At 40.9% G+C, this 26,123-nt stretch overlaps 1 long non-coding RNA gene across 1 annotated transcript; it reads right to left on the bottom strand.

The window, feature by feature from the left end:
• Positions 1 to 3,300: 3,300 nt before the first annotated feature.
• LOC116524210 lies at positions 3,301 to 20,397 on the bottom strand. Its single transcript, XR_004257222.1, has 3 exons — positions 20,305 to 20,397; positions 20,271 to 20,273; positions 3,301 to 3,314 (listed from the first exon to the last, which is right to left on the bottom strand). It is a non-coding gene; the product is annotated as an uncharacterized LOC116524210 (long non-coding RNA).
• Between the last annotated feature and the right edge of the window lie 5,726 nt (positions 20,398 to 26,123).

Consider the following 26,123-nt stretch of genomic DNA (forward strand, 5'->3'; position numbering starts at 1 on the left):
GGACTACAGGTGTGGGCTACAAGGTGTTGCCATGTTGGCCAGGCTGGTCTCAAACTCCCAGACTCAAGTTATCTGCCTGTCTCAGCCTCCCAAAGTGCTGGGATTACAGGTGTGAGCCACCACGCCTGGCTACCTTTTTCTTTTTTAAAGCTCACTGATGCTAATAAAGTCAACCATCCTAACCCATACTTCCTATATTCCTTAGCCCCACATAGTGGCATATTGCAACAATCAAAAAGGAAGCCAAACCTTGGCTTCAGAAGGCATTTTATTCCAAATGATCACAGGCAGTCATTTAAGAAGCTGTTTTACCATCTTGTATAATTACTAGTGTCCAATCACTTAATGGTACTCAAACACGCACTTCAAACCCAACCAGGTCAGATAGCCACTCCAAGGTTTTCGTGTTAAGTCTGTTGTTTGCAATCACTTCTAGAATAGTTTTCTTAATTGGTCAGAGTTCCTTAATTGCAGCCAATGAATTTACTTTGGTTACTTTAAGCATAAAGGAATTTATTAAGGGATAAATTATTAAAGAAACATTATGAAGGCTGAAGAAATAGACTCTAGGTGAACTTCTAGGAATAACCCCAGTGTGCATTTCAACATTCTAAAATGGCTTTTGAAGGGAGTTACAGCATCTGCTATGATCAGGAAGCCAGCACAGCTGCTGGTTCCAGTCTGTGCTAGAAATATGGGTGCCCTGTGCCCTGTCTTTTCTCCATATCACTTGGTTCTGAATATGTCTAATATAGGTACATCTGTTTGGTGAAATCTTCATCACCTACTGGCACCTTAGCACCAGAAATGCTGGGAAGTACAATTTTTAAAAATTTGTTTTTGAAAAGGCAAGATCAACAAAGTGGGGAACTTTCAAAATATTGAGAAGGTATTCAAGATATTTTTGGGCATCTAGTTAAAAGGCTAGAGATTAGAAAAGGGAAGAGCAATAGTAAGCTGTTTCTTGGGATGGGTGGTAGGCCCACAAATTATTCATTACTTTCTAGTCTTTTATAATGAATACATTTATTAGCCTAAGTTCTCCAGAGAAACAGAACCAATAAAAGATATATTTATATCTCTATCTCTCTACCCATCTATCTATTGAGAGATTTGATTTATTATCTGGGACTGGCTTATGTGACTATGGAGGCTGAGATATCCCAAGAACTGGATACCCAGGAGAAGCAAAGGCAGAGTTACAGTTTAAGTCTGAAGGATGGCCCCTTCAAAGACCAGTGCCCAAGCTTGAAGACAGGCAAAAAGAAAGAATTCTTGCTTACACAGTCTTCAGCCTGTTCAAGATTTCAATGGATTGATGAGGCCCACTCACACTGTGGAGAGGGGGAATCTGCTTGACTCAGTGTACATACTCAGATGTTAATGTCATCCAGAAACACTCTCAACAGACACACCAAGAAATAATATTTAACCAAATATCTGGGCACTGTGTGGACAATCAAGTTGACACAGAATTAACCATCACAATAGGTTACCTACTCTTTAATGTATATCAGAATACATTTCTTTGGTATGAGATATTAAAAATATTTTTGGGCAACTGCAATTGACAGATGTCCACTGCAAAACATAATCCCTTTACTTAAGATGTGATTTAGTTTAAGTGTAAATACCTGTGGAAAGACTAGTTCTTTAAGTTACTATTAGTCATTTGTACCTTGGTTTGAAGGAAGAATGAGTGGATTATTAAATGGAGTTTGGGAAGAGAGATAATTTAATCTAAATATTTGAGCACCACTCTAGAAATAAAGGGAGAAAGAATGGGAGGTTGAGAGCTTTAAGACAGATTTTTGCTAGTTCACATTTTTTTGGAACAGCTCTAATTCCTAACACGTGCATGAGATTTTGTTCCTTTTTATTTATTTTTCACTTTGAAGGATACTAGAATTTTCAGATGCCTAATAGATTATTTCAGATTTGTCATGTATCTGTCAATATTTCAATTTTCATTTTATAATATACATGATAGGACTCTGAGTTAACACCCACTCTCCCAACCTCTCTCTGGTTCTCTGGGCATTAGTTCACATGGACTGAAAGCACAAGTTGGGCTATATACTTCATTATCTGCTGCTATTTATTTCAATCCTGGATTGGAGCCACCAATGAGCAGAATTTGCATAGGGAACTTTATTCAAATCGAAAGTTTATGAATAATGCACAACTCTCGGTGATTCATCAAAAGCAATGGTAAACAAAACCCAAACAGTTGGCCACCCCCGCAGCAATCCACAGACAGTGGTCCCACCCCTCGCAAACTGTGAATGACAATATTTGAAGGTAGCAATGGAAATCAGTAGAGTTGGTTTATCTTTAGCATCACCCCATATGTTTATTGGCAACAGTTAAGTCAGAAAAATGAGCACAAGCAAAGAGAAAAAGGTGTTCTGTCTACTAAGGTATTTAAAGTCAGTGGAAATGGAAAGACCATTTCTTACCTCATCCCGCAAAGTGTACCTTCTGTGAACTTTTTCCAGTTAATAGATTGGAAACAACACCAGCTTTGTAGTTAGATAGTCCTGGGTTCAAATCCTGCGTCTGCTACTCATGAGCTGTATATTGAGCAAGTTACCTAAGTTTTCGTCTTTTTAGTAACTTAATGTCTTTTTTCTTTTTTAAAATAGTATAATAGCCAACCTTTACCTACTTTTCCATTTTTCATTGGTACATAATATTTTACATATTTATGGGGTACATGTGATATTTTGTTACACATGCATAGAATGTATAATGATCAAGTCAGGGTATTTGAGGTGTCTATATATCGAGTATTTATCATTTCTACGTGTTGGGAATTCTAGTCCTCTCTTCTAGCTACTTTGAAATATACATTGTTGTTAACTATAATCATTCTACTCTGCTGTTGACCATTAGGACATATACCTTTTATCTAACTGTATGTATATTTGTACCCACTACCTACCGCTTTTCATTCCTCTCCCTACTCACTCACCTTTCTCAGCCACTAGTGCCTGTAATTCTACTCTCTTTTCTTTTTAGACGGAGTCTTGCTCTCCTGCCCAGGCTGGAGTGCAGTAGCACAGTCTTGGCTCACTGTAACCTCCGCCTCCTGGGTTCAAGCAATTCTCCTGCCTCAGCCTCCCAAGTAGCTGGGACTACAGGTGCATGCCACCACACCTGGCTAATTTTTATATTTTTGGTAGAGATGGGGTTTTACCATGTTGGCCAGGCTGATCTTGAATTCCTGACCTCAAGTGATCTACCTGCCTCAACCTCCCAAAGTGCTGGGATTACTGGTTTGAACCACTGTGCCCAGCCTCTATCATTCTACGCTCTACCTTTTGAATATCAATTTTTTAAGCTCTCACATATGAATGAGAACATGCAGTATTTGTTTTTCTGTGCCTGGCTTGTTTCATTTCACACAATGACCTCTAGTTCCATCTGTGTTTCTGCAAATGACAGGATTTTATTCTTTTTAGGCTGAATAGTATTCCATTTTGTATATACACACCACATTTTCTTTATTCATTCATCCATTGATAAACACGTTGGTTGGTTCTGTATTTTCGCAATTGTGAATAGTACTGTGATAAACCTGTGAGTGAAGGCATCCCTTTGATATTCTGATTTCTTTTCCTTTAGATAGATACCCAGAAGTAGGATTGCTGGATTATATGGTAGTTCTAGTGTGTGTGTGTGTGTGTGTGTGTGTGTGTGTGTGTTTTAAATGATATGGGGTCTTGCTCTGTTTCCCAGGTTGGAGTGCAGTTGCACAATCATGGCTCACTGTAGCCTTGACATCCTGGGCTCAAGGGATCCTCCCTCCTCAACCTCCTGAATAGCTGGGACTACAGGCACGTGCCACCATGCTTGGCTAATTTTTAAAAACTTTTTTTGAAGATGAGGTCTCACTGTGTTGTTCAGGCTTGTCTGAAACTTCTGTGCTCAAGCAATTCTCCTGCCTAAACCCCTAGTGTGAAGATTACAGGGAGACCCACCACACCCAGCGATTTTTAGTTTTTTGAGAACTCTAAATACTGTTTTTCATAGTGGTTGTATTAATGCTAGTTTACATCCCCACCAATGTATAAGAGTTCCCTTTTCTCCACATCCTCACCAGCATAAGTTTGGTGGACTTTGCCAGTAATGACATCTGGTCCTGGGCTTTTTTTGTTGTTGTTGGGAGACTTTTTGCTACTGTTTCAGTTTTGTTACTTGTTATTGGTGTATTCAGGGTTTCTATTTCTTTCTGCTTCAATCTAGGTAAGTTGCATGTATCTAATAATTTATCTATTTTTCTCCAGGTTTTACAGTTTCTTAATGTATACTTGTTCATTATAGTCTCTAATAATTCTTTTTATTTCTGTAGTATCAGTTGTAATGTCTTCTTTTTCATTTCTGATTTTATTTATTTGGGTCTTCTTACTTCTTTTGTTGGCTAGTTGAGCTAGCAGTGTATTGATTTTATCTTTTCAAAACACCAACTTTTCATTTTATTGATTCTTTGTATTTTTAAAGTCATTGTTTAATTTAGTTCTCTGATCTTTGTTTCTTCATTTCTAGTCTCTTTTTTTGGGGGACGGGGACAGAGTCTCACTCTGTCACCCAGGCTGGTGTGCAGTGGCATGATCTTGGCTCATGCAACCTCTGCCTCCCAGGTTCAGGTGATTCTTCTGCCTTAGCCTCCTAAGTAGCTGGGATTACAGGCATGCACCACTATGCCCAGATAATTTTTGTATTTTTAGTAGAGACAGGGTTTCACCATGTTGACCAGGCTGATCTTGAACACTTGACCTTAGGTGATCTGCCTACCTTGACTTCCCAAAGTGTTGGGATTACAGGTATGAGCCACTGTGCCTGGCCCATATTTAGTCATTTAGATTTTGGTTTGTTCTGGCTTTTCCACTTCCTTGAGGGTGCATTGTTAGGTTGTTCATTTAGAGTCTTTCTGCTTTTTTGATGTGTCTATTGCTATGAACTTCCCTGTTAGCAAAGCTTTTCCTGTATCTCATAGATTTTGGTATGTTGCATTTCCATTTCTATTTGTTTCAAGGAATTTCAAATTTTCCTTCTTAATTTCTTCATCAACCCAATGATAGATTAAGAGTATGATGATAGACTGGACAGGGAAAATGTGGCACATATACACCATGGAATACTATGCAACCATCAAAAATGATGAGTTTGTGTCCTTTGTAGGGACATGGATGAACCTGGAGACCATCATTCTCAGCAAACTGACACAAGAACAGAAAATCAAACACTGCATGTTCTCACTCATAGGGGGGTGTTGAAGAATGAGAACACATGGACACAGGGAGGGGAGCATCACACACTGGGGTCTGTTGGGGGGCACTAGGGGAGAGAGAGTCGGGGGTGGGGAGTTGGGGAGAGATAGCATGAGGAGAAATGCCAGATATAGGTGATGGGGAGGAAGTCAGCAAATCACACTGCCATGTGTGTACCTATGTAACAATCTTGCATGTTCTTCACATGTACCCCAAAACCTAAAATGCAATAAAAAAGAATATGATGTTTTATTTCCTGCATTTTTACAGTTTCCAACATTCCTCTTGTAATTGATTTCTAGTTTATTCAATTGTGTTCTGAGAAGAGGCTTTATATGGTTTTAATGTTAAAAAAATTATGGAGATGTGCTTTGTTGCCTAACATATGATCAATCCTGGAGAATATTCTATGTACTAATGAGGAGATTGAGCATTTTGCAGCTGTTGAATAAAATGTTCTGTTAATGTCTGTTAGGTCCATTTGGCTTAAAGTACAGGTTAAATCCAATGTTTCTTTGTTGATTTTCTGTCTAGATTATCTGGTCTAATGCTGGAATTGGGGTGCTAAAGTCCACAACTATTATTGTATTGGAGTCCATCTCTCCCTTTAGATATAATAATATTTGCTTTATAGAGCTGAGTGCTCCACTGTTGGGTGCATATATAGTTAGAATTGTTACATCCTTTTGCTGAATATATCCTTTTATTATTGTACAAAAAGCCTCTTTTTCTCTTTTTGTAGATTTTTTTTTTTTTTTGAGACAGTGTCACACTCTCACCTAGGCTGAAGTTCACTGACATAATCATGGCTCACTACAGCCTCCACCTTCTGGGCTCAGGTGATTCTCCCACCTCAGCCTCCCAAATAGCTAGGACTACAGGCACATGCAACCATGCCCAGCTAATTTTTTGTAGATAAGGGGTTTTGCCATATTGCTCATTCTGGTCTTGAACTCCTGGGCCCAAGCAATCCACCCTCCTTAGCCTTCCAAAGTGCTGGGATTACAGGTGTGAGCCACTGTGCCAAGCCTCTTTTTGCAGTTTTTGACTTAAAATCTGTTTTATCTGACATAGGTATAGCTACTCCCATTCATTTTTTATTTCTGTTTGGATAGAATATCTTTTTCTATCTCTTTACTTTCAGCCTGTATGTCTTTATAGGTGAAATGAGTTTCTTGTAGGCAGCATATAGTTCATATAGTTGGGTCATTAAAATTCATTGAATCAGTCTATATCTTTTAAGTGAGAAATTTAATTTGTTTACATTCAGGATTATTATTGATAGTATTGATAGGTGAGTACTTGCTCTTGTCATTCTGTTTTCTGGTTGTTTTGTATATCTTGTCTTCCTTTTTTCTGTTGTTGTTTATCATTGTAGTTTGATAGTTTTTGTAGTTGTAATGTGTGAGTACTTTCTCTTTTTTATTTATGTGTCTGCTGTACAAATGAGTTTTACATTTTCATGTGTTTTAATGATGGTAGGCTTTTGCCTCAAGATGTAGGACTCCCTTAAGCATTTCTTGTAGAGCTAGTCTACTGGGATGAATTCCTTCATTTATTGTTTGTCTGGAATAGAGTATTTCCTCCCACATTTTTGAAAGGTAGCTTTGCTGGGTACAGCATTCTTGGTTGCCAGGTTTTTTTTTTTTTCTTCTCCCTGTTTTCAGCACTTTGGATATATCATCCATTCCATTTTCCGCTGTCCTGTAAGGTTTCTGCTGAGAAGTCTGTTGTTACTCTGATGTGGATTTCCTTATATGTGACTGGGTGCTTTTCACTTGCTGTTTTTAGAATTCTCTTTGTGACTTTTCATAGTTTGACTATAAGTGTCTTGGATAAGAGTTTTTTGGGTTAAATTTATTTGGGAATCTTTGAACCTCTTGCATCCAAGTGTCCTGTTGTCTTGCAAGTCTTGAGAAGTTTTAGGCTATTACATCATCATATAAGTTTTTTTTTCTTTTTTGATGGAGTCTTGTCCTGTTGCCTAGGATGGAGTGTAGCAGTGTGATCTCAGCTCACTGCAACCTTTGCCTCCCAGGTTCAAGTGATTCTTCTGCCTCAGCTTCTCAAGTAGCTGGGATTATAGGTGTGCACCACCACGCCTAGCTAATTTTTTGTAGCTTTAGTAGAGACAGGGTTTCACCATGTTGGCTGGGCTGGTCTTGAACTCCTGACCTCGTGATCCACCCACCTCAGCCTCCCAAAGTGCTGAGATTACAGGCGTGAGCCACTGTACCCAGCCTAAATATGTTTTGTATGTTTTTGCAAGCTTCCTTTTCTGTAACTCCAAAAATTTGAATAGCTGGTTGCTTTATGATTTCCTATTTGTCACATGGGTTTTCTTTCTTTCTGTTTTTCTCTTTCTTTCTTCCTTTCTTTCCTTCCTTCCTTCCTTCCTTCCTTTCCTTCCTTCCTTCCATCTTTCTTTCTTTCTTTCTTTCTTTCTTTCTTTCTTTCTTTCTTTCTTTCTTTCTTTCTTTCTTTCTTCTTTCTTTCTTTCTTTCTTTCATCTGACTAGGCTATTTTTTAAAAATTCTGTTTTCAAGTTGAGACATTCTTCAGCTTGCGCTAGTCTATTGTTGAAGCTCTCAATTATATTTTTTATTTCATTCAATGAATTCTTCAGTTCCAGGACTTTTGTGTGATTCATTTTTGTGATATCTTTTTGTTGAATTTCTCATTCATATCATGAATTGTTTTTCTGATTTCTTTGTATTACTTATCTGTATTCTCTGGTATCTCACTGAATTTCTTTAATATCATTATTTTAAATTATTTTTCAGGTTTTTATGATTTGCTTTTTGTTGGATTTTGTTGCTGGAGAATTATTGTGTTTCTTTGGAAGTGTCATGTTTCCTTTTTTATGTTTTTTTTTTCCTGTTTTTACATTGATGTCTGTGCATCTAGTGTAACAGTCACTTCTCCCAATTTTATAGATTAGCTTTTGTAGGGAAATACTTTTTTTATAGGTGTGTCTATAGTGTTGGTTGGGTAGGGTGCTTTGGCTTTGATTCTGGGTGGGTACAATAGTGTAGTCAGCCATAATTTATCAGCCATAATCAATATCAGTGATGTCTGTAAGTTCCACAGTATCTTAGGTGATGGTTGTTGATGGAGGCTGTGGTGAGGCTTTGCTAGGGACAGGGATGCCAGGAGATCTGGTTCTCAGGTACCAGTGGTGGTCATGGGTTGGGTGTGTTGGTCCTTGGGTTTCCAGATGGTGTATGCAGGCACCAGTTGTAGTGGCTCCAGGCAAGCTGATTCTTGGGTCCTCAGGTGGTTTGCTTGAGTGCTAGCAGTGGTATCAGTGGGTTGGGTAGGTGGGCAAGTTCTCAGGCCCCTAGGTTGTGTGTGTGGCATTAGCAGTGGCAGTAGCAGTGCAGAGTTAACCCTCAAGCCCCCAAGCATCACATGCAGGTGCTAGTGGTGTGGACAGTGAGCTAAGCAGGCCCCAGGCCCCCAAGTAGCTCATATAGATGGGTGCTGCTGCTGCTGCTGCTGCTGGTGGTGGTGGCAGGCTGGGTAGGCCAGTCCCTATTTTCCAGGAGACATGTATGGGCAGTGGTGGCAGGTGGGGTGGGCTTGTTTTCTGGCCCCCTGATGGTAAACATGAATGTTGGTGGCAGCAAGCAGGGCAGGGTGATCCCTAGACCCCTGGATGATGTGAGTGGGCACTGACAGGGATGGCAGTGGTCTGAACAGGCCTGTTTTTAGAGTCACCAGTGGTGTGCATGGGCACAACTAGTTGGTTGTGGACTAGTTGGGCCCAGTAACTTGGCACTTTCAACTTTAGTCTTTTTTTCAGTAAAAAGGCATAGTAACAACACTTATTTTTAACAATCAGGGTCCTTAGTTATAAGCAATAGTAGCTTACTATGGCTGATTAAACAGATAAAGAGTTGATTAAAAAGATTATTGCCTGCACAAAGTAGTTGGGGGAGGCAGTCTTGAGGCTAAGCTTCTGGGGTCAAGGCCTGACACTATGCTGCAGATGTGACCCAGTAAAGAAGCTGATGACCCTGCTTTCCCCTAGAGCGTGAAATGGCTGCCAGGACCTCAGACTCTACGCAGCTCTGCTAGCACTGAACTTCTGGACCAGGAACTGATCTTACAACAACTGGTTCCCCAGAAAACTAGTTTAGCCCGTTACTACCCTTGTCAGCAAATGAATCCCAGGCATCACATCCTTCCTCTGGTTCATTATTTCAATTAACCTCTAGCTTGGGTACATCTTAGTGGCAGATCCTTGGCTTCCTGCCCGTGTTCTAACTCCCAAGGTCTCTAGGGAAGCAAATTTTCTGACTTTACTCTGAGGAGGCAAAACTCACAACATGGGAAATTCCCCAACCATGGTAAGATGCACAAAAGGTGTGAGGCAGCCAGAAAATATAACATATGTTATCTTTCCAAGAATTGTAAAGACTAAGTGTATATGTCAATATTTGGCATGCCTATGAGTTCAATATTTTTTGTTTTCTTTTCTTTTTTTCTTTGTCAGAAATATCCGTTTTATCATCAGGTTAACCCCCGCCCCTGGCCGGGCTTTTACTTAGGTAGGATTTGTAAATAGTGTGGAATAGAGACTTTGACCCAGGATAAGGACACATGGAAGGGTCTCCACTTTCTACTGCCACTCCCTGGATAAACCTGACCTATTGGCTTCTGACCCTTGTCCACCCTAACCCATGAAACTTGTTCATTCCTTCCTATAATATTTGACCTTTTGATTCCTACGCCTTTGGCTTGCTCATGACCACAGCAACCTGCTGACATACCCCTTTCCATTTGTCTTAAACTCTTGGATCTTAGACTTTTAGTTTATAATGAAACCTGCTGTCTGTATGATTCTTTCCTAGCTCTGACGTATGGACGGCTTACACAGCATTTTCTTATTTTGCATAATTATTGAAGGAGAACTTCTAAAACATTTGGTTGTATCTATTTCTTTTTCTTTTTAGATTTATAAAATAAATTTTTTATCTGTAATAAAAGTGAAGTGAAATAAGCCTGAAGAGGACATAGAAAAAGACAAAAGGAACAGTTACCAAATGGTTTCCCTATCACTTACCCCAGTGTTCTACTCCTCTTCCTAAGAAATATTCATTGAGACTGCATATAGAAAGGGAAAAATCCTCAAAACCAAAGCCAAAACAAAACTTGTCAAAGAAGTAAATGTCTTTCTTACTGATATTTTTTCCCCTAAACTCTTTTAAGACAGCTTCTGTTTTCTCTTTCATGCAAACACTCACTAAGTTGCCAAAATTTCTTCCCAACTAAAACAAAAGGGAGCATTCTCAATATTACCAGCCTGGTAGCTAGCAGCAGAGACTCTGGGCTGAGCGAATGCCATGAGGAGCTAGGAGAGAGCAGAATGATCATGTTCTACCATCATGGCTTAGAGAGCCAGGAATTATCTGTCCATGATTATTTGTTCAAATTGTCCTGATGTCTCTCAGCTTCACTTGGCAATCTGGGAAATGTTCTGCTCAGTTGGCTGGAAATGTCTTCAGAATTCCTTAGGCCTGTCTGTATCCTGGAACATGTGAGGTAGAGAAGTTTACACAAACAGATACGAAAGATGGATCTTGTTCAGAGTTGTTCAGTGCAGTGACTTGACTCTTGGGTTAATGGCAATTGAAGCAATGTGCTATTTTGTATCATGGATCTTCTAGAGAGAGCCAGGAAGTTCCACCAGAAAATGCTGCAAACAGTCACCAGACTTTTCTTGCTCAACTGAGTATGTCAGAATAAGGTGTTATTAGAAAAAGCTGGAGGACATCAGATCGAAAGAGCTATCACATCTTTAAGAAATGTAACTTTCAGTGTGACTCCATCCATTTGCAACAGTGGGAGAATGTGACCTAGAGTCAGACCACTTTGAATCCCAGCTCTCCTACTTTTAGAAGAGCATTTTGGTGAGATACTGGTTCCACTATTATATAATTCTTTTTTGGCTTTGCTTTACAAAAGCCAAAGGCACAGTTAAAGTACAAATATATTATACCAACATCCCTTTCTAGCATCTACATTAACTAAGATTCATTAGCTTATTGGCCATAAGGATTCCGAAAGAATGGGACAGCGAGTGGTAACAATACAGAGGGAATAATCAGGAAACGTCTAGAGTTTAATACCATAAAAATGCCAATTCTTGTTGGGGTGCTCAGGTTGTGGTCTCCTGTTGACCATGGCCCAGCAGGAGGTCACTGGCATAGCTAAAATCATGCCAGGCTACTCAAAGAGAAAGGGAAGGAAGCACTCAGGGAGACTTCGTCTCCTGTGCCTACACTTGCCCCTGCTCAGCATACTTAGGTAAGCAGCAGGGGAAGCAGCAGTGGCAGATCAGGAAAAGCATTCTGTGGATGAGAATGGGAATGAACAGCAAGCATATTTCTAGCTAGTTGATTTCATGCTGAAGGTATCCGTGTTCACAGCCCTGTTAGGAAGGAGATCCCAGACTTGCTGCCAAGTTTCATCATGGGGCAGTATGGACCTTATTCTTTCAGGTTCAGTGGTTTTGGCCCAACTGCAGGAATAACTTGTGCATGGATTGGCAATAGAAACAATCGGAAAGCTACTGGATAAGGACCAGGTGGATGGCGACCTCTCTGCCCCTTTAGTATGTGTCTGGTTTTTGGAGGGTTGGTCTGGTTAATTCTGGCAAATCTGTCTTTGGGGCTCCTAAACCCAGCTTCTTCCCGGAAGAACCTGTCCCATTCACCTTGCCCTGGGTCTGTTACAGGTTTTATTTATTTATTTACTTATTTATTTTGAGACCACGTTATGAGACTGGCTAATTTTTGTATTTTTGGTAGAGATGGAGTTTCCTCATGTTTCCCAGGCTGATTTTGGACTCCTGGTCTCAAACTATCCACCTGCCTCGGCCTCCCAAAGTGCCGGGATTACAGGTGTGAGCCATCATTCCTGGCCAGTGTATAGGTTTTAAGAACAAGTTGTAAGAACAGTCTAAGATTTTTCAGAACTTCAATACTGTGTTGAGAGCATAGGTGAAATATTTCCATTAATACACTGTCATGAAATAGACTGGAAAAGCAGGAATGAGCTCTTTTATTCACCAAGTTCAGGAAGAGAGGAACAGGTCTTGAGAGGGGCTGTGATTTCCCCAAGATAGCCTGAAAAAGTTTTCCATAGAAGTGGAAACTTCCAAAAAGGAATGAAAAATTAACTATGGGCATGGTTATCACCTCTCATCGTCAGGCAGAGTTTGCACAGTAAACTATTGTCATTAAAAAGGGAACAAATGTCTTCCACAGGCTTCAGAGTTTAAGCCACTGAGCAAAGACCATGTTGCTAAGACACAATTTTACATAAGTTCAGGCAGCAAGGCATTTTTTTTGTTGTCGTTGTTGCCAGTTTAATGCAGCACTAGATTTCAGGGAAATAATGTTTTGTTTGGTACAGTGATAGCTATTTATGCACATCTAATTCTTGGGCCCTGAAATATAGCTCTCTACTTCCTGTCTTTCTAGGCTGACCATGACTCACTGAATAAGAATCCTTTAATTATTCTGAAAACAGCTGGCTAACTGTAATTTTTCTTCTGTCCTGCCATTTCTACCACTCATCAGTGTCACTTTCAGGCTTGAAACTGGCTTCTCTATCAGGGTCCCTCTTTCTGCGCAGGCCTTGGAGGTGCAGCCACAGGGCATGTCCTTGCTGTTCCTCCCCATGTGTAAGGGAGAGCCCTCGTTCCCCACCTCAGATGAGGCCTCCAAGAAAAACGAACCAGATTGAGACTGCCTCCGGGTTGTGGCTGTGTTTTATTGGCTAACCTTTTGGCTTTTTTCCTTTAGATAAAGTTGATCATTGCTTATCTTTAATTTTCGGTTTTTCTTTTCTCAGTAAGTATCCATTTTCAGAATCTTCTCTTTTAACCAAGAAAGTATAGTACTCTTGCAAATCAGATATCTCATTGTTGACAAAAAGGACAAGACCCCTCCTTTTCTCCCTCCTCAAGTGCCTTTTTTTCCCAGCACAAACAAGCTGCTTTCATGTTGAGACTTGACTGGAACTCAGGAGACATTCATTTACTCATTCAGTAAACACTTACTGGGGGGGGTCTGCCTTAAGGAAGGGGATTGCTGTGGTTTGAATAATATTGTCCCCTCCAGAATTCATGTTGATTTTCAATGTGACAGTATGAACAGGTGTGGCCTTTAGGAAGTGACGGAGTCATGAGGCCTCTGCTCTTATGAGTGGGATTAAATGCCCTTATAAAAGGACTTGCTGCAAGGATTTAAGTACTCTCTCCTCCCTTTGTCCCTTTCACTATGTGAAGATACAGTGTTCCTTTTTCTGGAGGATGCACCAACAAGCTGCCATCTGTACCTTGATCCCAGTTTTCAGAACTTGGAGAAATATATTTTTGTCCTTTATAAATTACTCAGTCTGTGATACTCTGTTATAGCAATGCGAATGGACTCAGAAACTGACCAACTGCCCACTTTACCTGGGACTGTCCTGGCTTTAGAACTGGAAGTTCTACATCCCAGGAAACCCCCCAGCTTGGGGCAAACTCAGGCAATTGGTCACTCCAACCCTAAATCAAGCACTGTCTAGGAGCTGGGTATGTAACTGACCACGAGCTTCTTAGGTACTCTGTGACCTTCTGTGGTTCCATGTTCCTTTCTCATAGACAAAAGCATGCCATGGTGGAAAGGGCACTTAACTGGAACCTGGAACCATGGACTCTGTTCTCAGCTTGTGTTAAAACTTGCCCACTGAATGAAGAGACCCCCAAAACAGGCTTTGTGTGAGCAACATGGCTGTTTATTAATCTGGGTGCAGGTGGGCTGAGTTCGAAAGGCGAGTCAGCAGAGGGCAGTGGGATAGGAGTTGGTTTTATAGGTTTGAGGTAGGCAGTGAAAAAGTTACAGGAGTTACAGTTTAGGACAGTTCTTTGCAAGCTGGGAGGGGGTCATAGGGTGTGGAGTCACGAGGTTGACCAAGGTCAGTTACAAAGTCCAATGGCCTTGTCAATTGAGGCCGGAATAAAAAACAATAGAAGAATGTCTCAAGTTATTTAGATGCTGCAGGGGTTGATTGATCTTCTGCTTTTCATGATCTTCCAGCTACTTCAGGTTTTCTAATTCCAGAAGGCCCTTCAGAGGTGTATGTGCAGGCCATGGTGCCATCAGTCAGCCAAAAAGACCTCATAGCTTGGCCACTAAAGAGGCAGAGGCTTAAGGGCAGATCACTGAGCTTCAGTTTCCTCCTCTGAAGAGTACAGACATTGGGTTTGGTGTTCTTTGAGTGTTTTATGACCCAGAGTCTAAAGGCAATGTGATGAACCAATTCACACTAATTAGTATTCCTAGGTAAGAGTGAGTAGGTCATTAGATTTGTTGACATTTGCTGATGATGCTAATATTTACAAAGTCCTCATTCTATACCAGACATATCCATTGTTTAATTTCATCTTCACAACTTTTGATGTAGATGCTTTCTTTACTTTCATCTACAGATGGGGGACTCAGGCCAAGAAAGATTACATAATTTGTCCCAAATCACAGAGAAGGTTATGGGTCAAAGATCAGAACGTAGGAGGTCTGACTTGCAAGTCCAAACTTGAACTGCTGCTCTCACTGGCTGGAGATAAGTCAATAGTTGAAATGAACAGGCTAATTGTTTTCCCACAAAGCACTGGAAAAAAGAAACAGCAGCTATTTGGAATAAGATCTTTGCATACTGGCCTGCTAAAGGCCATGGTCCTGAAAAACAGAGCATGGTATTTGAGAAATTAGTGTTCTTAGCTTATGGAAGGGCCCCTCCCTGCTCTGAGGACTAGCTAAAGGGTGATAGAACCAGATTGAGAGTTAGAGCATTTTCCATCCCCTACACCTCTCTTTCCATTTTGGGTAACTTGAGGACATTCTCCCCACTCCCTGTAGGATCTGTAAAGTACTTGAGGTGCTGTTAGCAAGGTTCAGAGAGCCACTACCAATTGTTCCCACTGCCTCTCACTGTTGGCCTGAAAAACAATTCCATTTAGATCTGGATTAGCTAAAAGTGTGTGTGTGTGTGTGTGTGTGTGTGTGTGTGTGTAAAGGGTGTAGGAAGATTACTACTAGGCACCATTCTTCTCTCTTTTTTAGAAGGAATGATTTGAAATTCAAACAAAATAAGGCTGTGGGGTCTTATTCCTAGCAGCTGGCAGACTTTCACTTAATTAAATACCGTGATTGCTTTATTCATATATTTTGCTTGTCGCCATTCTCTTCCTCCCTGACTCCTTATAAAAACAATACTATTTCATGAAGGGAGAAATTAAATGCTGTTAGTCTTTAAGACCAACACTAATTAACAGCATTTATTTTTACTGTGATTGCCTACGTGAAAGTATGCAAAAGTAAATTTGTATTCTGAGAATGTGGTTGCTTTGGTCTGAGCAGTGAAGGGAATTAACTCTTCCTGGGAACTCATCATTCTTTGCTTGAAATTCTCCAGAGAGCAGTGAAACACCAGTGCCAGGGGCAGAATACAGAAACTGTGGCCAAACGCTGTGGCCAGTTGAGCTGCCAGCCACCTGGCATTCATTCTCAAACCCAACGATCGTTCTCAAACCCAACGATCGTTCTCAAACCCAGGTCTGACCTACTTTTTCTCCTGTTGCAAAACCTGAGATGGATCTCCTGCCTGCTGGGTCAAGGTGAAGCTCCTCAGCCTGGCATTTAAAACATTTCACAATCTGGCTCCCTTTCTCCAGCCTTATCTCTCTGTACTCACCGCTGCATGCCAATGCTCAGATGGTAGCCCTCCCTCCATCATACCTTTTACATCTCTGTGGCTTTTTGGAAATGACTTGCTTTTGTTTTAAGGCCTTCCACACCCACCACACCCCTGCTACCTGGTGAGTCTTGCCATCCTTTAAATTGAAGGTTGGAGCTTGCCTTTTCTGTGCAGCCTGTCTGAACTCCCCCTGGCAGAGTTAGTCTCTCCCTCCCTTGTGCTCCCACGCTACTTTGCATATTTTTATCAGAGCATTTATCACAATGTATTGTAATATTATTGGCATGGCTGTCTCCTTCATTAAACTGTGTCCTATTTATTCTTGTTATCCCCTTCCAATTTCAAGGTCTGGCACAATCCTGTCACACAGAAATACTTAATAGATGCTTATTGAATGACTGAATTATGGCTGTTATTATATGTCAGTTAATATTTACTGTGTGTTTACTATGTGCAAAGCCTCATGTTGCCTGTGTATTGAGAGAGAGAGAGAGAAAGAAAGAAAGAAAGAGAGAGAGAAATATGTTGGTCACAGTCCTAAAGAAACGTAAAATTCTGTGTGAGACAAAAAATTAAAAAGCAAAGCAGAAGGACGTAAACATTATGCCTAGATAGAGACACAGTCAGCCCTCCACATCCGTGGGCTCCGCATCCATGCATTCAATCAACTGTGGATCCAAAATATTTGGGGAAAAAATGGTTGATTGCATCTGGACTGAACATGTACAGACTTTTTCCTTGTCGTTATTCCCTAAACAATACAGTATAGCAATTATTTACATAGCATTTACATTATATTAGCTATTATAAGTAATCTAGAGATTACTTAAAGTATATGAGATGTGTCTGGGTTATATGCAGATACTACTGTTACCAGAAGGGTCCTGATTCAGACACCAAGAGAGGGTTCTTGGATTTCTTGCACAAAAGAATTCAGGGTGAATCCATAGAGTGAAGTAAAAGCAAGTTTATTAAGAAAGTAAAGGAATTAAAGAATGGCTACTCCAAAGACAGAGCAGTGGCTTCGGCTGCTCGCTTATTATACTTATTGTTATTTCTGGATTTCATGCTAAACAAAGGGTGGATTATTCATGCGATTTCTGGGAAAGGGGTGGGCAGTTCCCAGAACTGAGGGTTCCTGCCCTTTTTAGATCACATAGGGTAACTTCTGGACATTGCCATGGCATCTGTAAATTGTCATGGAGCTGGTGGAAGTGCCTTTTAGTATGCTAATGTATTATAATTAGGATATAATGAACAGTGAGGACAACCAGAAGTCACTTTGATCACCATCTTGGTTTTGGTGGGTTTGGCCAGCTTCTTTACTGCAACCTGGTTTCCTGTTTTATCAGCAAGGTCTTTGTGACATGTGTCTTATGCCGACTCCTATCTCATCCTGTGACTTAGAACGTCCAACCTCCTGGGAATGCAGCCCAGTAGGTCCCAGCTTTATTTTACCCAGCCCCTATTCAAGGTGGAGTTGCTCTGGTTCAAACACCTCTGACACTACAGCATTTTATATAAGGGACTTGAGCATCCATGGATTTTGGTATCTGCAGGGAGTCTTGGAACCAATTCCCCACAAATACTGAGGGACAATTGTATACAGTTATGAAAGCATGGAAGAAGGAAGAATCATTTGAATTGGGGTTGGGGCAGGAGGGCAGCATCACAGAATAGGTGGCATAGGGTTTGATAGATATAGAAATAGTGGAGGGGAGAGGGAATCTAGACTGAGGAAACAGTAGGAACAAAGGCATGAAGACAAAGGCATAGTAATTTCCTTGGAACAAAAGGGCCTGAGAGTTCTGGCCTCACCATAACTAGGGAGATTGCATACTTTAAAAAAATTTGAACTAAATCCCATTAATATCAATAAGTGCATTTTCCCTAGTTGCCTATATTTGCATCCTCTAAACAGGAGTGGTGATTAATCATCTCCAAATTGCTCAAGGATATGAAACAGGGTGCTCATAAGTCTTTAGCAGCAGGAAATACTTGTTGCAAATAAACTATTTACAATTTACTTTGTGAGCCTCATTTCTGTTGGGACTGTGCAGCAGATAACAGTAACAGTAGATGTTACCCCAGTCTTAACAGAAACAGAAAGAAAATGTTTGTAAGTGACAGCCATTTCCTATTGCAACAAAGTTTTAATGGTTTGGGTTACAGTATTAGAGTTTTTTGTTTTTTTTCTTTTCTCTTTTAGCGACAGGTCTCTCTCTGTTGCCCAGGCTGGAATGTAGTGGCACAATCATAGCTCCCTGCAGGTTCAAACTCCTGGGCTCAAAAGATCCCCCCACCTCAACCTCCTAGATAGCTGGGACTACAAACACATATTGCCATACCCAGCTCAATACAGATTTTTTTTTTTTTTTTTTTTTTTTTTGTAGAGAAGGGTCCTTGCCACATTTCCCAGGCTGGTCTTGAACACCTGGTCTGAAGGAATCTTCCCATCTCAGTCTCCCAAAGTGCTGGGATTACAGACATGAACCACTGTTCTCAGCCCAGTTTTAGACTTTTAACATATATACAGAAAGCACAAAGTTGATTAATAGTTTACACTACAGTTATATTTTTAAAATTGAAAGAAACAACCCTATAATTTGATCCTTAGAATTTCTTTTCTTCTGCTTCTTCTTCTTTTTTTTTTTTGAGACAGAGTCTTGCTCTGTCACCCAAGCTGGAATGCAGTGGCATGATCTCAGCTCACTGCAACTTCTGCCTCCCAGGCTCAAGTGATTCTCTTGATTCAGCCTCCCTAGTAGCTGGGATTGTAGGTATGCGCCACCATGCCCAGCTAATTTTTGTATTTTCAGTAGAGATGGGGTTTCACCATGTTGATCAGGCTGGTCTTGAGCTCCTGACCTCAAGCAATCCACCTGCCTCAGCCTCCCAAAGTGCTGGGATTACAGACATGAGCCACCATGCCCATCCCAGTACTTCTTTATGAAAATAAAACATTAAAAAATCAAATCCAAATGCTATAAATGAATGAACCAGTAATTGTACATGGTTAGTTTTTAATTTCAGGATGGAAGGCTTTGAATTTGCTGTCATTTATGTTAAAAACTTTTAAACTTCAACTGATGGAGCCACCATTATTAACAATATTCATAAAGTCCCTAGTGATGTGGCTTGTATAATGTGAGGCTTGTCAAAGCACTATTTTTTTTTTTTGACAAGAGTTTCACTTTTTTTGCCCAGGCTGGAGTGCAATGGCACAATCTCAGCTCATTGCAACCTCCGCCTCTCAGGTTCAAGTGATTCTCCTGCCTCAGTCTCCTGAGTAGCTGAGATTACAGGCACATGCCACCACGCCTCGCTAATTTTGTATTTTTTTAGTAGAGATGGAGTTTTACCATGCTGGCCAGGCTGGTCTTAAACTCCTGACCTCCATTAATCCATCTGCCTCGGCCTCCCAAAGTGCTGGAATTACGGGCGTGAGCCACTGCGCCGGGCCCAAAGCACTATTACATAGGCATTGTTGCTACGTTCTGGGTGCGATCACTTTAGACTCTTCTGTGTTCATGCTTTTAAGGACTTGGCAGATGTTAGGATAAAGATAACCAATCAACAAGGGTCTCTTGAATTTCCTCCTTACCCTTTTCAAATAGGTATACTTTCACTTTCTTTTAAAATTATATCAATATTAATATCCTGATTTTTATTGATATATAATAGTTGTACATATTTTTGGGGCACATGTATACGATGTGTCATGATCAGATCAGTGTAATTGGGATATTCATGACTTCAGACATTTATCTTTGTTTGTGTTGGGAACATTACAATTTTTTTCTTCTAGCTATTTTGAGATATACAATAAATTATTGTTTTTTGTTTTTTTTAAGCAGGAGTTTCACTCTGTTGCCTAGGCTGGAGTGCAGTGGCATGATCTTGGCTCACTGCAACCTCCGCCTCCTATGTTCCAGTGATTCTCCTGCCTCAGCCTCCCAAGTAGCTGGGATTACAGGCGCCCGCCACAACGTCTGACTAATTTTTGTATTTTTAGTAGAGATATGGTTTCACCATGTTGGTCAGGCTGGTCTCGAACTCCTGACCTCATGATCTGCCCACCTCAGCCTCCCAAAGTGCTGGGATTACAGATGTGAGCCACCATGCCCTGTAATAAATTATTGTTAACTATAATTTCCCTACTGTATTATTGAATGCTAGAACTTATTTCTTCTATGTAACTTTATTTTTGTATCCCTTAACCAAGTTCTCTTGTTCCCCTCTCGCCACTTCCTTTCTCAACCTCTGATAACCACAGTTTTACTATCTCCATGAGATTTAGTTTTTAGCTCCCACATGTGAATGAGAACATGCAATATTTGTCTTTCTGTGCCTGGCTTATTTCACATAACATAAGATCCTCCAGTTCCATCCATGTTTGCTGAAAATGACAAGATCTCATTCTTTTTGAATGGTTGAATAACATTCCACTGTGTATATACACCACATTTTCTTGATCCATTCATCCACTGATGGACACAAAAGTTGATTCCATATCTTTGCTGTTGTGAATAGTGCTGCAATACACATGGGTATATTGCAGTATATCAAAGAAATATCTTACTTTTTAAAAATATGTATCCAGCAGTTGAATTACTGTATCATATGATAGTTCTATTTTTAATTTTTTGAGGAAACTTCACACCAGTTTCCATAACGGCTGTACTACTTTGGATTCCCACTCACAATATATGAGCATTCCCCTTTCTCTACACACTTGCTAGCATTTTTTTTTGTTTGTTTTTGTGTGTGTGTCTTTTTAGTAATAGCTATTCTACCTGGGGTAAGGTGATATCACATTGTGGTTTTGATTTACATTTCCCTGATAATTAATGATGTTGGACTTTTTTCATATACCTGTTGACCATTTGTATGTCTTATTTTTTACTTAAAATTTTTTTCCCTTCTTTTTTTCTTAGTTCATTTTCTATTGCTTATATCGCCATTTGTATGTCTTCATTTGAGAAATGCTTATTTGGGTCTTTTGCCCATTTTAAAATCAGAGTATTTTTTTTTTTTTTGCTATTGATTTGTTTGAGTACCTTATATATTCTAATCTCTTATAGAGATTAATTAGGTTATTAATCTCTTATAGGAAAAATTGTTTGCAAATATTTTCTCCATTCTGTGGGTTGTCTTTTCACTTTGTTGACTGTTTCCTTTGCTGTGGCAGAAGCTTTTTAGCTTGATATAATCCCATTTGTCTATTTTTGCTTCATTTGCCTGTGCTTTTGAGGTCCTAGGCAAAAAATCTTTGTCCAGACCAATGTCCTGGAGCAGTTCCCCAATGTTTTCTTCTAGGAGTTTTATAGTTTCAGGTCTTACATTTTAGCCTTCAATCCATTTTGAGTTGACTTACATACATGGTGAAAGGTGGGGATCTAGCTTCATTCTTTTGCATGTACTTTTCAGTTTTCCTAGCACCATTTATTAAAGAGACTGTCCTTTCCCCACAGGATGTTCTTGCCACCTTTGTTGGAAATGAGTTGGCTGCAAGCGTGTGGATTTATTCTGGGATCTCTGTTCTGTTTCATTGGTCTATTCCCTCACATTCCCTTTTTCAGTTTTTCATAGCCTGGTGAAGCAAATAGAGCATGAAAAATGATCCTCACTTTATAGGTGAAAAAATCAAAAGGCAGAAATGATAAATAAATCACGCACACTCACACAACTGGTTGTTGCCATGGAAAGAGCCAAAACTCTCGCTTTCTGACTTCTTGGCCTTTGCTGCACTATGATGCTCATGAACACATTTACCTCATGTAGAGTGTTGTAGAGATGGGAGCAAGAGTAATACGATTGCCATAAAGATTAGTGTAGGGAAGGATGCCAATTTCATGATACAGGGGAATGACTTGGAGAAAGCCTTTAGTTCACCTCTAAGGATAAGGCCCACCATTGATGTTCATGTAATGGACATATTCCCACTAAATTTGAATTTAAAAATCTCTGGGTCTTTTATAGGGAACCAAATAGCATCACATTTTCAGGGCAGAAGACAATAACAGCAATCATCAGGAACGCCTGTGGAATGCTCAGTCCGTACCAGGTGCTGCATTAAGAGCTTTGTATCCATCTTGTCCTTTAATAACCACCCTGTGAGGAAGGTACTAGGACTGTTCTTGTTTTACAGCTGGGGAAATTGAAGCTTAAGTGGTTTGTCAAGGTCTTAAAACTTATAAACCACAGAGCTGAGAATGAACCCGAGCAGCCTGTCCCCAAAGCCCATGTGTTTCCATGACATTATTGCAGCTCTTGCGTGTCAACTGTAATGTCTGTGGCTTAGAGGAATGGGGGTGGACCTGACCCTGAAGATTGAGTTCAATGGTTAGACTGCATCTCAGAAGGCAGATTCCAGAGGTGCAGCCTCAGTAAAGGGAGGCTGGCACCCACCAAGGACTTTTCTCCTGCAGCCTCTCCTGCAGTGCTGTGTCTCAGCAGACAAATCTGTTGGTAAAGGGCATCACAGTGTCAAGGAACAAACTGATTTTCTCACCTCTGTTTCCCTCTTGGTCAGAAGTTTATTTCTGCTTTTTGGTTCCTTTTCAGAAGTGATTTTCTAGATCTTGATGTGGTCACCAGTAGAATTAGGTTTCCATCTTCCTGAATTTTTAGCCTGCTTTCTAGCTTTAGAAGACTCCCTGCTTCTGAAGAGACAAAATATTCCTTAGACATGGGATGTGTAGATCCTTCTTTCAGTGGAGACTGCTTTCCGTTCTTCCCCATGTCCTGCCTCAGTTCCCAAAGCATAGGTGAGAAGTGAAGCCAGCTGTTCTCCTGAGAACCCATCATTTGTTCTCTAGGGACCTAACTCATTTCTTGTGACTCTCCAAAATGCTATGCAGCAGCCCTTTGAAATCAAATGCTTCTCTATTGAACCAGAAAATAATCACATCCTCCCATTTATGTTTTAGGGTACAAATTGATCTAACATGATTTGTCAGAGAGCCAGACTGCAGGCAAATAGACGCCAGAGAAATCAACCAATCTTTTAAGCCAGCAGTAATTGTTCCTCCTGTCGGCTGGCAAAATGACTTGTATCTGGAGGAGATGCTCAGAATGAATCGGAATGCTCGAGGTGATAGAAACGCAGAGCATTCCAAAGTGGGCTGTAACAGAGTAAGTGTTTCTTCATGTCTTACAAGGGTTTGGTTTCATGTTTTTCCCCCTTTCCCTCTTATTCTGTCTCCTGGGGCTAGTGTTACCTGGCAGAGACCAAGGTGAAGCATGTATATAATAGCAAGGAGTAGTAGTTTGTGTGGGGATGAGGGGAGGTGAGTATTAGCATTTAATTCTAGAATATACTTACCTGTATCTCAGTCATTAAACCCAGGAAGTTCCTATAGAATAGGCATCACCCTAGAGAGGGTAAAATCCCTTTGCTGGTGAACTGTCCATCTTTTTTTTTTTTTTTTTTTTTTTTTGAGACAGAGTCTCACTCTGCTGCCCAGGCTGAGAGTACAATGGCTCAATCTCAGCTCACTGCAGCCTCTGCCTCCTGGGTTCAAGTGATTCTTGTGCCTCAGCCTCCTGAGTAGCTAGGATTACAAGCATGTCCTACCACGCCCAGCTAATTTCTATATTTTTAGTAGAGACATGGTTTCACCATGTTGGCCAGGCTGGTCTCAAGCTCCTGACTTCAAGTGATCTGCCTGCCTTGGCCTCCCAAAGTGGTGGGATTACAGGTGTACTCCCACCTGGCACCATTGTTTTTATTTTATTTTTTAAAAAAGGAATAATAGTTTGAACATACAGGAAAACTGCAAAAAAAAAAAAATTTACACTCACATACCAACTACCCAGATTTAAGAGGTACTATTTTGTCATATTAGCATTGGTTCTCTTTTTTTCTTCCTTTATCCCTCGCTCCCTCTTTTCTTTCCTCCCTTCCTTCTTTTGAAATAAAATGTTGCAGTATAGCTAAGTCTCCATCCTTCTATCACGTTGTTTTATTTCTCTTCCTTTCCAGAGGCAGCTGATATCATAAGGTTAGAATTTATCTTTCTTGTTCATTAAAGTTATACACACACACACACACACACACACACACACACACACACACACACAGAAATAATATACAGTACTCTTTGGGGGTAGGTTTTTAAGGTTTCTTTCTACAGCGTATATATTTAAGAGCAGAATTGCAGGACCTTTTCTCCAACTCTGCCTCTCAGGCTCTAAATCAGCACACATGTGCCCAGCTTTGCTCAAGCTCTCTCTTCTGCTTCTGCATAATTCCTCATCTTTTTGAGATTCAAAATTAATTTGTTGTCATAGGGTTGGAGTCTGGGGTGGGAAAATGTTACTCGATTCTCACCATTGTCATCCTATTTCCTGTCTCTCCTCGCGGGCACCGTGTCTCAGCACTCTCCCAAGTTTGTTCCCTAGCACAGTGAGTGCTTCATGGCCAGGGCGTGATGGGACTGAACCCTTGTACCTTGAAACATTTCTAAATCCTTGCTGCAGTTCAGGTGAGACAGCTGCTAAATAGAGTCACTAAAGACAAAGAGGCCCTTTGGGAGACATTCATTATTCTCCTTCCATGGCAGATCAGCAACAAAAGCACATGTGGAAGCCAGCATTGTTCTGAATAGAGAACAGATCTGTGCATGTAAAGAAGAAACAGCTTGACTGGGGCTAAATCAAATCTCTGATCTTTTTTTTTTTTTTTCTTGAGACAGTCTCATTCTGTCACCCAAGATGGAGTGCAGTGGCACGATCTCGGCTCACCGCAACCTCTGTCTCCTGGGCTTGAGGGATTCTCCTGCCTCAGCCTCTTGAGTAGCTGTGATACAGACACGTGTCACTATGCCTGGCCTTTTTTTTTTTTTTTTTTTTTTGAGAGAGAGTGTTACTTTGTCACCCAGGCTAGAATGCAGTGGCATGATCTCTTGGCTCACTGCAACCTCCGCCTCCTGTGTTGAAGCAATTTTCCTGCCTCAGCCTCCAGAGTATCTGGGATTACAGGCATGCACCACACACCCAGCTAATTTTTGTATTTTTAGTAAAGACAGGGTTTTATCATGTTGGCCAAAGATGGTCTTGATCTCTTGACCTCATGATCCGCCCACCTCAGCCTCCCAAAGTGCTGGGATTACAGGCATGAGCCACTGTGCCCAGCTCAATTTTTTGGCATTTTAGTAGAGACAAGGCTTCACCATGTTGCCCTGGGTGTTTTTGAACTCCTGAGCTCAGGTAATTCACCTGCCTCGGCCTACCAAAGTGCTGGGATTACAGGCATGAGCCAACATGCCCAACTCTCTGAACACTTTTTTTTTCTTTTTCTTTTTTCTTTTTTGGAGACAGAGTGTCACCTTGTCACCTAGGCTGGAGTGCAGTGGTGTGATCTCTGCTCACTGCAACCTCTGCCTCCTGGGTTCAAGCGATTCTCCTGCCTCAGCCTCCTATGCAGCTGGGATTACAGGCGTGTGCCACCACGGCCAGCTAAGTTTTTGTATTTTAGTAGAGACAGGGTTTCACCATGTTGGCCAGGCTGGTCTCGAACTCCTGACCATGTGATCCACCCCTCTCGGCCTCCCAAAGTGCTTCAATTACAGGCTTGAGCCACAATGCCTGGACTGATCATTTCTTAAAACATGGAATCATGGCTGGATGCGGTGGCTCATGCCTGTAATCCCAATACTTTGGGAGGCTAAGGCAGGAGGATTGCTAAGCCCAGGAGTCCAAGATCAGCTTGGGAAACATGGCGAGACCTCATCTCTACAAAATGATAATAAAAAACTTAGCCAAGCATGGTGGTATGCACTCGTAATCCCAGCTACTGAGAAGGCTGAGGCAGGAGACTCACTTGAACCTGAGAGGCTGAGGCTGTAGTGAGCCATGATGGCACTACTGCACTCCAGCCTGGGCAATATAGTGAGACTTAATCCCAAAACAAAAAACAAATACACACAGGATCATGTTTGAAGAGATCTTAGGTGTTATCCAGTTCAGCATCCTATTTTGGATATCTACTATTTTGTTACAAACCACCCCGAAATGTAGTGACTTAATAGTGATTCACTGTTTCTCACAGTTCTGTGGGTGGGCTGAGCGGCACCTCTGCTGTTTTCACCTGGACTG

The sequence above is a fragment of the Sapajus apella genome, unplaced genomic scaffold (genome assembly GCF_009761245.1).
Source record: "Sapajus apella isolate SASKATOON/1434 unplaced genomic scaffold, GSC_monkey_1.0 scaffold44, whole genome shotgun sequence".
NCBI lineage: Eukaryota > Metazoa > Chordata > Mammalia > Primates > Cebidae > Sapajus > Sapajus apella.